This window comes from Anas platyrhynchos, chromosome 2, assembly GCF_047663525.1.
Source record: "Anas platyrhynchos isolate ZD024472 breed Pekin duck chromosome 2, IASCAAS_PekinDuck_T2T, whole genome shotgun sequence".
Lineage (NCBI taxonomy): Eukaryota > Metazoa > Chordata > Aves > Anseriformes > Anatidae > Anas > Anas platyrhynchos.
In genome coordinates this window covers 16,792,313-16,806,137 of record NC_092588.1, presented here as the reverse complement: position 1 = coordinate 16,806,137, position 13,825 = coordinate 16,792,313, and the positions used below count along the sequence as shown (strand labels likewise).

General features: G+C 34.7%; 1 protein-coding gene across 4 annotated transcripts in view; it reads right to left on the bottom strand.

The window, feature by feature from the left end:
- CSMD3 (CUB and Sushi multiple domains 3) overlaps nucleotides 1–13,825 on the bottom strand; it is a 641,367-nt gene that overhangs the window by 192,313 nt on the left and 435,229 nt on the right. The window lies entirely within an intron of this gene.

The window sequence follows — 13,825 nt, the reverse complement described above, 5'->3', positions numbered from 1 at the left end:
TAAATTTCTCTCTCTCTACTTCCCACAAACGAGCAATGCTTTACCACCCCCAGCCTGCTGGCTTTGTGAGTGTTAGAGGGAGTCCTGATGCTGTGCCAGCACTGCTCAGCAGTAGACACAACACTGGTGTGATACCAGTGCTGTTCTAGCTACAAATGCAGAGCACAGCACTGTATGGGCTGTTGCAGGAAAAGTTATCTACATCCCAGCCAGACCAAGTACACCAGGACTCCTGTTTATATCTTCAAATGAGCTACTGATTTCTAATTTAAAGTATATTAATAAAATATGGAATTACTAGATTTCACTGTGCTATACTAGTAGATCTTGTAAATGCAGCATGCAACAGAATAAGATACTGGAGCTAAATCACAATATCACTTCAGTATTGTTCAACACCTTTGCTAACTACCTGGACAATGGGACAGACTGATCTCTTGCCAAGTTTCCAGACACTGGGGGATCAGTTGATATGCGGGGCTGCTATGCAGAGAGACCTCAGCTAGTTGGAGAAATAGCTTGAAAGAAACTTCATAAAATATTGTGTTTGGGAATTTTGGTAATAATATGCTGTTGTTTTTAGTTGTTGCAGAGCTGTACTTATTACACAAAGCCAAGGACTTTCCATCTTGTCATGCTGTCCTACCAGCGAGTATGCTGGGGGTGCACCAGGAGGGGACACCGCCAGGACAGCCACCCTAGACTAGCCAAAATTATGCCATATGGCATCATGCTCAGCCATAAAAGATGGGGAAAGAAGGAGGAAACGGGTGTGAAGGGGAAGTTTGGAGTGATGACATTTGTCTTCCCAAGAAACCATTATGTGTGATGAGCCTTGCTTTCCTGAGAGTGGCTGAACACCTTCCTGCCAACAGGAAGTAGCGAGTGAACCCCTGCTTGTTGTGCTTGCATGTGCAGCTTCTGCTTGAGCTAGAAAACCATCCCTATCTCACCTCATGAGTTCTCAAACTCCTACCTTTCTGATTGTCTCCCCCCTTCCACCTGGGGAGAGGGAGTGAGTGGCTGTGTAGTCCTCAGTTGCCTGCTGGGGTTAAACTACAGCATATTATGTCCAACCTTGGAGATATTCAAGGCCCTAAGCATTATGATCTGTTTGACTGCTATGATCAAGAAGTTGGACTAGAGGTCTCCAGAGGTCCTTTAAAACTTTGTGAATTCATATTAAATACACAGAGACTTCATCTAAAAATAAAAAGACTGCTTTAAAACTGATTTTTGCATTACAGCATTAAAACGCAAAAGACAGGTGCTCTGCATCCACAGCAGAGGCAGATAAATTGCTATTAAGCCTGGATTTTAGGCTTTTAAGCACTCCATCTTTAAAAGTCTAATTCTCATTTTTCAGAGTTTGTTAGGTAATTTGCAAGGCTTTATTAATAGTATCAATTCTAATTGAAGGATTTATGAAATAATCGGACAGACAAGGTGAGCTCTTATTTTAGAATCAACTGTTAACATCATACACAGATTCTCAATAGGTTAAACAGAGTAAGTTAATATATTTTCAATAAAAAGAAAGAAAGAAAGAAAGAAAGAAAGAAAGAAAGAAAGAAAGAAAGAAAGAAAGAAAGAAAGAAAGAAAAGAAAGATGGAAATAACCCAGCATGTCATTAAACATAATAGGAGTCATGAAACTACATATTAATTTTTACTTTCTCATAAATAATTAGTCTTAATTTGTCTAAAATCTGTAGAAAATAATACTCACTTTCTCAGTTAAAGTCATTCTTTAAAGAGTCCATTTCAGAAAGAGAGAAAAAAAATCTCCCTATTTCATTACATGCTTTGTGATTTATTTATTTATATAATTGTATGACATTATGTTCAATATTATCTGCAGGATAATAATGGCAGTGAGGACTTCTTAGTGCAACTATACTGTTGTATTACAAAGCTACTAACTTGAACAGTTAGAATAGTTGTCTTAGTCTGGGTTATGTGATTGGGCAAAATTGGATAAAATCTGTGGATAGGTATTAACATCGGACAAGTCTAGTAAAGATAAGGTTTTGACACATCTCTTGCTCTAAATGTTTACTTTATCTCTATATAAAAATGTTTACTTTATATAAAGTCTTCTAGATGTTTCTGTTAAGAGCAAGCACTCAATTCAGTTTTAAATCTGGCACCTCCATTTCAAAATATATACACCTATACAAGCGTTTTACAAATCTCACAGATCTGGATACAAAATTTCTCCTGTCATTTTGATTTGATAATATGCAAAGTGGTGATAGTAGTAGAGGTTTATGTTTTTTAGTAAAGTAACTAAGGATTATAACAATCCTAAAAAGAGCATTTTCATCTACAGTTCTTTAAGTCTTTAAAGTTCCTTCCCTTTAAATCACTTTAAAAATAATATAGTAGGAAAAGGTATCAAAAAACCTTTCCACACTTTTGCACTGAGAATAAAATGAAAAATAATTATTCTCTTATTCTCTTTCTGACAACCACATATGTTTTTTTGTGAGAGTATGTTTAAATTAAACTTACTTTATTATGAGTGGGATTCATTTAACTTCATTTTGTCCATGAAACAATTAGGTGTCTTATATTTCAGATTCCCTATACAGACACTATAACAAGAGAAAAACATCTATTTCTGTCTCAGACACTTAAATTCTAATGTGACAGAATGGAAGGGAATATAAGGTCAATCTTTCTTCCACTCAGAGAAAAATCCAATATGAATTTTTTATATTAGAAATCTAACCTTTGCCCCAAGAATATATTTGTTACAATAAATATTACTTTGACCCACATGACATCATATATTTGACTTAAAAGGAGATTGAAGTGAATTGTCATTTTTTTTTCTTTTTTTTTTTGGTGTTTTGTTTGTTTTAAAACAAATCAAATTGTCAGAAAAATAAGTTTCAAATACGGAAATATCTTTTCAGGTAGACAAAGTTAAAAAATTGTGCCACAAGAAGAAGACCAGAAAAGGAAAATTTCAGTACTGTATATAGTTATAAAACCACCACATTTCTTGAGAGCTAATACTTACTAATCATATATTCAAAATTAATTTCTTAATTCCATCTTTCTGTCATGTCTTCTCTAGTCTTCAGTTTCTATTTGATTGTGCCCATCCTTACTACTGTTTAAAACTATGATTTGTTTGATTGAGAGAGGGTCTCTATTATCAGTCTTGATAGGTCATTTTCTGTATTGTGTTCTCTACTCACTCTTTGCCTCTTCATTCTGCTTACTTATTAATTTATTAATTCATTTATTTTTCATAATCTTTCTTCAGATTATTTTTATCTCTTTCAAAGTGTATTAACTTCTTTACTTTTGAAATAGATATTCCAGTAGAAGAGCTGATCTCCACCCCCATTAGATGTTCAATAACTACCATCATCATTTCTCATGAATATTTGTTGAGTGAGCAGGAACAATGAAGTGCTGTATAAATCTGCTATCATACCTGCAATGCAGTCTTGAAAGCTTTCTGCAAAATAAATGGAACCAGCTATCACAATTTCATTATTATTCATATATAGGATCTAAAGTACTTTGTGACATATGAAATAGATAGCTAATTTATGAAAAGAATAGATTGATTTTTCATTCTGTCGTTGTAGAATTGTCACCGTTATCACTGTAAACTCAGCATTACAAAAAATCTCTTAATGTCACATCATCTTGAATACCTCATGAGGTATGATTTGTAAATGTAACAGATTACAGTGCAATAAACTACATGTATATCTTAGCTGTGAAAAAGACATACTTCAAAAGCTCTCTATTACCTAGTACACAGCACAACAGGTGCAAGAACAACAGGGTTTAGCATAAACTTGTGTGGGGTCACTTGAGAGCTTTGTTTCCTAATAAAAATACAGAAATGTTCAAAAATAATTTATTCTATTTTTTGACAGTTGGAATAACTACACTGTAATTAAGTCAATAGATCAAGTACTAGATTAAGAGCTCAAAGAAAGAGTTCCTGATGAAGAACTCCAGATTCATGGTGGGGCTGAATGAAACTTGATACTCAGTAGATTACTTATTAGGGGACACATTAGACATACAGAGTTTGTATATCTACACGGTCGGGATGACAAAAGTGTTTCAACAATAGCATTTCATATTTCAGAACTGAGTGTGTTTTGTAATCCTCTTACAGAGCTGCAGAAGCCATTAAAACAACATTTAGTTGTACCCAGAAAGACTTCCAAACACAGATCTGTCTACAGATTTTGTTGATGTGGAGTATAAAAGCATTTTGATACATCTGTTTATCAATAAGGCACCAATGTACATTTAAGCAACAAAATAAGTATTACAAATTGATCATTCCTGCTGCAGAAAAGAGCAAATTAATGCCAAGGTCAAAAGGTTTCTGATAATTCATGAGCCCAAGCAGTTTGATATGTGACTAATGTCTCAACATGACAGCTTTATACCATATGCAGGAATATGCATATGGTATAAATGCAAAAGAGTGATAAGGCAGGAACAGTAACCAGTAACAGTAACCAGTAACACTGATGCTGGGATCAATATAATAAACCTCTGGATTTCTCACTGTTACAGTGATTTCTAAATTTAGTCTTATAATGCATGCCAAGTCTAATTAAAGAGTAAAGAGTCTGAATACCAACCCTGAGACAAAATTACTTCCTTGTTTTGATTAATTTGCAAATGTCTTCTGGACAGAAAAGAAATAGTAAATTTTGTTTATCTGATTACTAGATTTATTTATTTATTACTGCAGAGCACAAGATCAGGGCAGAAGCTTTAAGTTTTCTAAGTTTCTAATTTTTCTGAACCCACAGCATGTCAAACAAAACAAAACAAAACAAAACAAAACAAAAACTTAACTTATTTAAATCAACATATTCTTCTGAACTCCTATCACTTTAAATTCAGCTTCCTATAACTGTTGGCATTTCAGGTGTGCCTCTGCCTGAACCAACCCTGACAGACTGCACCTTCAAAATTCAAGCTGTCCTAGACTCCTTTACCCATATAGACAGTGAAGTCTCCCTGCATCTCTAATACTTTCTGTTTCAGAATCAGGTCACCTTGATGTTTTCTATCTCAAAACCAACCTGCTACACAACTTTTCCTGAAAAAGAAAGAATCAAATGGCCACTCTGTTTTCACTCAGTCTTCTACCAACAGAAACACCGATAAGTTTTTGTCTATTTTAAGCTTTAGTATCTGCTAGATCTATCAGAGATTTAGGAGAATAGCCAATATAATTCTTAAGTAAATTCTAGCCATAGAGTTAGTTTGTTGATTTTGCATGACTTTGTAGATTCTAAGTTTGTCAGTTATTATTTGAAGATTAAAATGAAAAATGTTAAAAATAAAGCATTGAGTCAGAATTTCATCAGGAACCATCCCCAACAAAAGGAGTACAACATTTTGCACAGTCAGGGTCATTAAGGTTGCCCAGTCAAGTTCTCTGTTTGCTTAACTCTTAGCTACATCATAGGCACTTAACTTGAGGTTTCATTCCTCTCAGTGTCCTGAAACAGTAATTAAATAATTAGGAAGTGTAAGATAGGTGAGAGGTTTTTTTTTGTTGTTTTGTTTTTTGTTTTTTTAATTTTTATGAGGAAAACAGAAGTTAGGGCACACAATTAGTAAATTGAGGCAGACCATAGTTCAAATCTCTTGTTAACTTGAAGAAGGAGATAGAATAAATACTTATACAACTTATCACATAGAAATTTCTGAGTAGTTTAGAGTCGATAACTTATAGAATGCAATATATGTCTTAGTTTGAGGTTCTGTTTCAAATACTTTTCAAGTATTCTAAATAAAAGTGCTTAGAAAGAAAATTGCCATAGTTCTGTTTCAAATACTTTTCAAGTATTCTAAATAAAAGTGCTTAGAAAGAAAATTGCCATATCATCAATATAAACTCCTGCTGAAGATCTTCCAAGAAGATCTGGAAACAGATGGAATTCTGAAATTAATTTCTGGAAGAAAAGAAAGTCAATGTTGAATGTCTAGACCTTAGACAGAGGATTGTCTTGTTTCTCTTGTTGCTGTATGGATTGTGAGAGATGAGAGAGCAACATGTGCTGTGTAACACACTGTCAGTAGCAGACTCCAGGCTACATGCTCCAAACTTTCTTAGAGCAGCAGCAGCAACCTGATTGACAATCTAAGGTGTTGGCATAGCCAACAGGTCATTCCACTGTCCAAAACCTCAAGTACTTATCTTGCAGACAGCTGGGGCCGTATCCAACAGATCTTTATAACCCTCATTGAACTTTTCTGAGTATTATTTTCCTCTAGTATTAAGCATTGACTAAATGCATCCTAGCACCAAGCTCACTAACACACCAGGACAGGAAACAGATTGAAGAGGAGGTGTGTACTGGAGCAGGAAGGGTTACACTCCTGAGCAGTAGCCCTCCCTGATGTCACAGGGACTCCAACTTGTGTGGAGTTAAAAAAATAAACAAAAAAATAGACATGCAACACAAAGTTTGAAGGTCTTGACACTTCAACTATCTTTATGATTTTCTGTACTTTGACTGTTGTCAAATGAAAGGTTAAGTCAAGAATTGTTCTGTGTTGAAAACCAAGTTCAATGAGTTACAGGTGTCTTATGCATTTGTGAACCTGTCTAGTCCTTCAACAGTGATTTCACTACCTGTCCCAAGGCTCACAGAAACAGACAAGCAACAACTTGTATTGAGCATGGAAAAGTGCATGAAGGAAATGGCTGCAAAGTCCTTTACAAGGTACAACCCCAGTTTGTCAAGGTAAGGCAAAGGAACATTTCCATTTTGTTACGATCATCTTGATAATAAATAAGCAGTAACATTTTTGTGTGGTACTGTTCTCTTAAACCTCTGTTGCATTATTCAAAGACACATGCACATGTTTATACACCCACATCCACACATAAATCAAAAACATTTTTTTCTGTGAAAGTGTCACCAGCAAAAAAGCATTAGGCCTGAACCTGACTAGCAATCTTTTGATAACTATTATTACCAAAAGCTATAGAAAGCAAAGCCATGCCTAGTAACCTCCATACTATTCTCTAAGTACACATTTGACAAGTGGGAAATCCAAGTGAGAAATTGTAGGGATTTGGGGGAAAGGCTTTTACCCTCTGAAAATGACTACCAAATCCTGCAGCGTTATCATGGCTATGCCTGATTTGCAGTCCACCCAGGAAGGAAGCTTCCCACAGCATAGGGAAGAAGGGTCGGTACAGGATCCAAGCTGCCCACAGCTGCGTGTTCATCCAGAAGCCCGTGCAGGGCTGAGGGATCTACCCAGGTACAAAGCCCCCTACAGAAAATGTCCAAGGGGTCCAGACAGGTGACTGGAGACCAGCAAAGCACTGCTTAGGAGTCTTGTGCTGAGCTGAAAGGGGCACATGGGCCCATAGGTGAGGATGTGAAGCTGGCCAGGGCCTGCAAGGCCTACTTAGTGTACTCAGGATCCTGATATAGGGAAAGATTTCATACAGAAACTTTGAAAGGTAACAGAAGCAGATTAAGTTTTAAGAAGCTGGAAAAAGCTGATCTTTTAAAAAAATGTTTTACTGAATTCGCTGCTCTTGGAAAGACTGAAATAATTACTTAAATTTCTCTCTGCACGGAGTTGACATCAAGGACCTTATTCTTAGCTATCAGAGACAGATATTTTTAGCTATAGTTTATTGTAATTTCATTTAACATGTAGGAGAGTTATTAGTCACCTTGGGGAGGGAGGGGAGAAGGGGAGTTGAGAGAGGAGGAGGAAGTGGGGAAAGAAAAGAGAATAAATATGGACAGTGCCTTGAAAAAAAGAAAAAGAAAAGAAACATAATGTTGTCTGGTTTGTGTTTGCATCTCATGCCACATATTCATAGTTTTTAGTTATACCCCTGTCCATGTTTGATGTATTTTGGAGTTTATTAACCATTTAACTCCATAGACAGTCTGTTCAGTGTAGGTTCACCTGTTCCTTGTGTGGACTTTTCATGACCAAACAACAGATGGAGTTTTGAAAGAAATCACAAAGTCTTGGTTGACAGAGATGCCAAGTCAAATGTTATTATATGGTCATAACATTATTTTTATTTTATATCGTATATAATCTTTTATGATATCTGGAAATTTTATAGTTCTGTATTTCAACAGTAATGGTTTGTATGACTGGTAATTACAAGTTTTAGAGTGCTTTTTGCACAACTCAAGTTGGAAAACACAGACTACTTGGCTAACTGCATACTAAAATATTAATTCATTGAAATTTTATTCAGAATTTGAATCCAGATTATTTTGATTAACAATCAGTAGAATGTATAACGGTATTTAGTGGCAATTCTTAATGGAACCTCTTTTAAAAATATCTTTTACATTGTAATCTGGTATAGTCTGATGAATTTTTGTGGGGGGAAGTGTGGAGGTAGAGTTCTCTTCAGAGGGACTTTTTCTGATTTTACTGTCAGATACATTTTATACCTTTGCACATGTAGGTTTAATCATATGATCTAACTTGCTTAACTTTTTTGTTGTCAATTTACTTCAGATATTTTTAACAAAATGCATTGTGATGACTAAACACAGTTTTTATTATGACTTCTTGGACAACATTAAAAGCTACTTTTTCCCAGTTCATAAGTATACCTCTTTTTCCACAAAATTACAATCTTCAGTTCTGAATATCTATTCTCTCTTAAGCACTTGCTTATAGCTCTGGCACTGAGTATGAAATCCAGCCCCAAATAAATTAACTTATGGTTTCAGATAATTGCTGGAAAACAGCATAAAATAGACACTGTGACAGCATGTGATCGTGCTGGCAGTGCATTCCAGCTGGGGAGGAAGTTTTATTTATTTACTTATTTATTTATTAAACCTTAGTGTCTTTCTTTTCTTTTCTTTGTTTTTTAATTACTGAATTATTATTTATTTTATTCTTTTGGAACTAAAGACTTCTTTAAGCTTTTTGTACTGGACCTATCCCTGTTTCAGACGGCATCAGGGAGAAAGAAATAGCTTTTCAGGAAAAAAAAATAAAAATCATTAGGATCTTGGATCACACACAAGGGCTACTCGTGCATTGAAAATCCTAATGATCATAATCCTGATGATGCATATTTTAATACCATTTCTACTGAAAAGATCATTAAGAGGACCTGAATGAAAATACATTTGTTTAAGTAGATTCTATACAGAATACTCACAACCTGTTCTGTTAAGGATACAGTTGTATACAGTTGTGCAGTATTGAACAACACTGCTGGTTTGCCTTGATTTTGCACTCTGGGTAAATTGGAATCCTCTGAAGAGAGGAGGTATTGCTCCCGTCTTTTTTATTTATTTATTTATTATTATTATTTATTTATTTATTTTTTTCTTTTCCTGTCTTTTACAATTGTCACAGTTTGTATGCATACGTATATTTGCATTGCAGCCTTACCATTTCAAAACCCTACAATGTTCTGGGAGTTCTTAAACACAGGGCAAAATCCTGACAAATGGTTAAGTCAGAAGGTGTTTAATCTGTTTTTTAATTTATTTGAAGCATTCATTCTTTGTTGATCTGTTGCTTCTTCTTCTGTTCTTTTGTACTATAATTGAACAGGTTGGCATTGATACAGAACTGACCTTAGTATTGATAATATTCTAAGCTTACACATAAGCTGTTACTCTAATATTTGTTAAGACTATCAAAATTTATGAGTTAGGAAAGCATTATACTATTGGTCACTTGCAAAAAGTTACAGAACCTTAGTCATTAAACAGCTTCTGTTTCAACATTACACCTTCCGAAAGCACAATGGGAATACAGAGAAAAATGAGGATCCAATTGTTATTTTAATTTTCTTTTTCAGGCTTTATTGCCTTTATGAAAGTGAAACTAGAGAACCTGAGACTGCACAACTGAGTATGTCCAGTCAATAACTGAAGTTCTAGTTGATGCTTTTTTTTTTTTCCACAATCATATACATGTATAGAAGACTGAAGGATGAACATTGTTTCAGTCAAATCTCTTTGCTAGATCTGTCATTTATATATGTGGGATGCAAAAATCCATATATTCAATTTGAAAAATTACAGCTTGAGAAAGATGCTCTGGATTCCAGTGGTGAAAGATTTCTAGGTTAGTTACAGAACATGAAAAAATATCAGTGATCAAGTATAAATCTAGTTTGATATGCCTTCAAGGAATTTCACTTACATAAGTGTATTTTGGCCATTCTATCAAAATATCACTTCTTTCTAGGTACATTTTTGTGATGTATTCATTCCATTAAAAGGCAGCATATCTTCCAAAATATCCTTCTTTCCTATGGTACAGATTACCTAACATAAAAAATAACTTCAATAACACTCATTAACTGAAAATACAAGATGCATAAGTGACAGGAGGCCAAGAACTTGGAAAAACAGATGATACATCCAAAAACAACTTCACACTTCTATTTATGCATTATACAGTAATCTAAGTGTGGTAAAAAAGTAACAGTCTTGAAGTCCTAACCTGTTCCTACAGAAAAAATCTCATCTTGTATGTGTGTTTATGTATGTAAGCATGTATCTATGTACATCTATAAAGAGTGGCTCACAAATTACACAATGGAAAGTACTGATACTGAAAATGAAGAGCAGCAGAAAATCCACCCCCAAGTTGCATTAATGCAATATCAGAGCTTGTCACAGGAAACAGAGCATAGAATACCTATGGCATCTAAAGTATTTACCATGGGGTAATAATTTTTGCAGTCACATGACAAAATGTCAAACCTGTTCTGTTTTATTCTGTTTTGTACCAAATACAAATAATATATAATAAATATAACAATATTCTCCAAAATAACTGTTGGAGAATACTACAAAAGTAGGTTGATTCTGTCCTACATGTAAAAGATATTCCACTGCTGCAGGATGAACTTTGTATGTATCTGAAGATACAAATGTCACACCTAAATGGTTCCACCAAAGTAATTCCTGTATACCTCAGCTGATGAATTTGCCAGTCACACAGCAGTTTGTGTGTAGTTCTCTGTAAGAGTGCCAAAAAAGACTGCTGAATAATCGATGTAGTGTATGAATTCACAGACTTTTTTTTCAGGGTGAAATCTCCACACGGAAAATGGTTAGGGAGATGTTTCTTTGCACAAAGAAAACAAAAAGTACTAAGTCCTGCTCTTACACCATTTTGCTCACACATTTGTAATAAAGGAAATGCAGGGAAGAGAAAGCTTAACTGAGATTTTGAGATTTTACTCTTTATCCAGCCTATTATGAAACATAATTATGGTCCCAAAGCTTCAAGTCTCTCTAGCTACAAGCTATTACCAGGGCATTTACATGGAATCAGTAACTCATAGTATTTGCCCGAATAAAAGACAAATGTCCTATGTATACTAAGTGACAATAGCTACTGAATAGTTAATGTCATTTAATATCATTTACCTGTGACATTTTTGGCATTGAAATCCCATAAATGGTTATTCCGTTTACTATTGTTAGCTATTTTAAAGAAAGGCAGTTGCTGATGGAGGGAAACAGATCTACTTAACAGCCTTAACAGCTTCTTTCTCTTAAGTCTGTCAATGCTATTAAAACAAACAACAATAATAATAATAAAAAAAAAAAACTTCAGGAAAAAGAAAAAAAAGTTGTAGGAAAATAGTCATCCTCAAATTTTACATTTTACATCATTAAATATAAAGGCCTCCTCTCATGGTTGAAAGAAATCGGCAAACAAGGAAGCATTAAGACATGAAAAGCTTGTTCTGCTACGGAATAGACACAAGAAGAATAAATCCTATTTTCTGACTTCATAAAAGTGAAAACTGGAGAAAATAAAAGAAATAAAATAAAAAGTAAAATATGATGTTCAGTGTCAAAAAATCTTCCTAAATGACTGTGGTAAATGTGTCTTTCTTTGAACCACAATTAAAAAGTGAATAAAGAAACATTTACCAAACTGCATGGCTATAAAAAGGCACTAAACATAATTTCAGGAAACTGATTTGTGGGTGTTTAAGCTTTTAGCCATTTCAAGTAATCAAAGTAAGCACTATAATTCTAGACTGGAAACTATTTTTGTCAAATTTAAGCCATCCAGGTTAGTATCTGATGCAAGTTATCTATGCTTTTTTTCCATCATCCACATGAACCAGCACTGTGGCCAGGTGGCGAAGGCCATTATCACCCTGGCTTGTATCAGAAAAAGAGTGGCCAGCAGGACTAGGGAAGTGATCATCCCTGTGTAGTCATCACTGTTGAGACTGCATCTTGAGTAGCATGTTCAGTTTTCAGCCCCTTATTACAAGAAAGGTATTTAGTTGCTGTACTATGTTCAGAGAAAAGTGACAAAGCTGCTGAAGAAACTAGATAATGAGATATATGAGGAGCGTCTGAGGGCACTGGGGTTTAATCGCAAGCAAAGGAGGCTAAAGGTAGACCTCATTGCACTCTACAACCTATCTGAAAGGAGGTTGTAGAAAGGATGGTGTCAGTCTCTTTTCTCAGGTGACAAGTGATAGGACGAGAACATCCTCAAACTGCACCAGAAGATGTTTAGATTAGATACAGGTTAGATATGAGGAAGAATTTATTCACAGGAAGGATTGGAACTCCCTCCCTACCCCTAACTTTTACAAAATTATTAATTTTGATGCCTTGTAAAGGACTGTGTTGGACAGGTCTGGATAGAGACAATTCTAATAGTACCAGCTCTAATTACAAATACTACTTAAATTATAATTATCTTTATACTGTTTGCATAATATATCAGCTTCTCTAGGTTTGTCCTCCTCCCCCATTTTATTTGGTGAAGAATGCTCTCAGTTGTTAATTGCTACCAGATAGAAATTTTTTTTCTGTATTTGCTGGGTGAATTATAAAGAAGAAATATCAGGTATATTAGTTAATTATCACATTAATACATTAAATTATTATATTATCATCATATTAAATATATTATATCATAAACTACATTATTATTATAATGTATTAACCATATTACATTTGTTATAAATGTTAAATTAATTATATTGTATTATTATATTGTATTATTATATTAACACATTATAATTATTATATTAATACAAGTTATATTACAATATAAATGGTGAATATTTTCAGTTATTAAATGAATTATAGATGCTGAATTGTGTAGGAACAGTTGATAAAAAAAAAAAAACTTTAAGGAAAGCTGAACTAAAAATCTCTTTCTACAAAATGAATTAACAATTAAGGAAATAATATAAAAAGTCAAGCATTCGGGGTCTTCAAAGGGTTTGAATTCCTTCAAGAGGAATGCTACTAAACTACAACAGATATTGTAAAAGCACCAATAATCCAGTTAAATACTCATACTCTCTTCCACAAAATGGCAAGAGGAAAGTAAAAGCAGATACCTCCCCTGTGTGAGCTTTCTGTTTTTTAATTACACTGCAGCTAAAGTACGCAGACACCATCTGTTTCACTCAGACAACATTATAGATTCAAAAAAAATACATGTAAGATTAAAACAAAATTACATAGAATTTCTTTTTCCTCCCTCTACTCAAATATAATTCTTTCCTGGTTAGTAAAACAGTATGGCCAGAAGCCTGTGCAGGCATTCAGAGGGACCTGGACAGTCTGGAGGGTTGGACCGAGAGGAACCTCATGAAGTTCAACAAGGGCAAGTGCAGGATCCTGCCCCTAGGGAAGAATAACTGAATGCACAGGCTAGGGGGTGACCTGCCGGCGTGCAGCTCTGCAGAAAGGGGCCTAAGGGTTGTTGTAAAAAAAATTAACCATGAGCTAGCGGTGTGCCCTTGTGGCCTAGAAGGCCAATGGCATCCTAGCCTGCACCAAGAGGAGTGTGG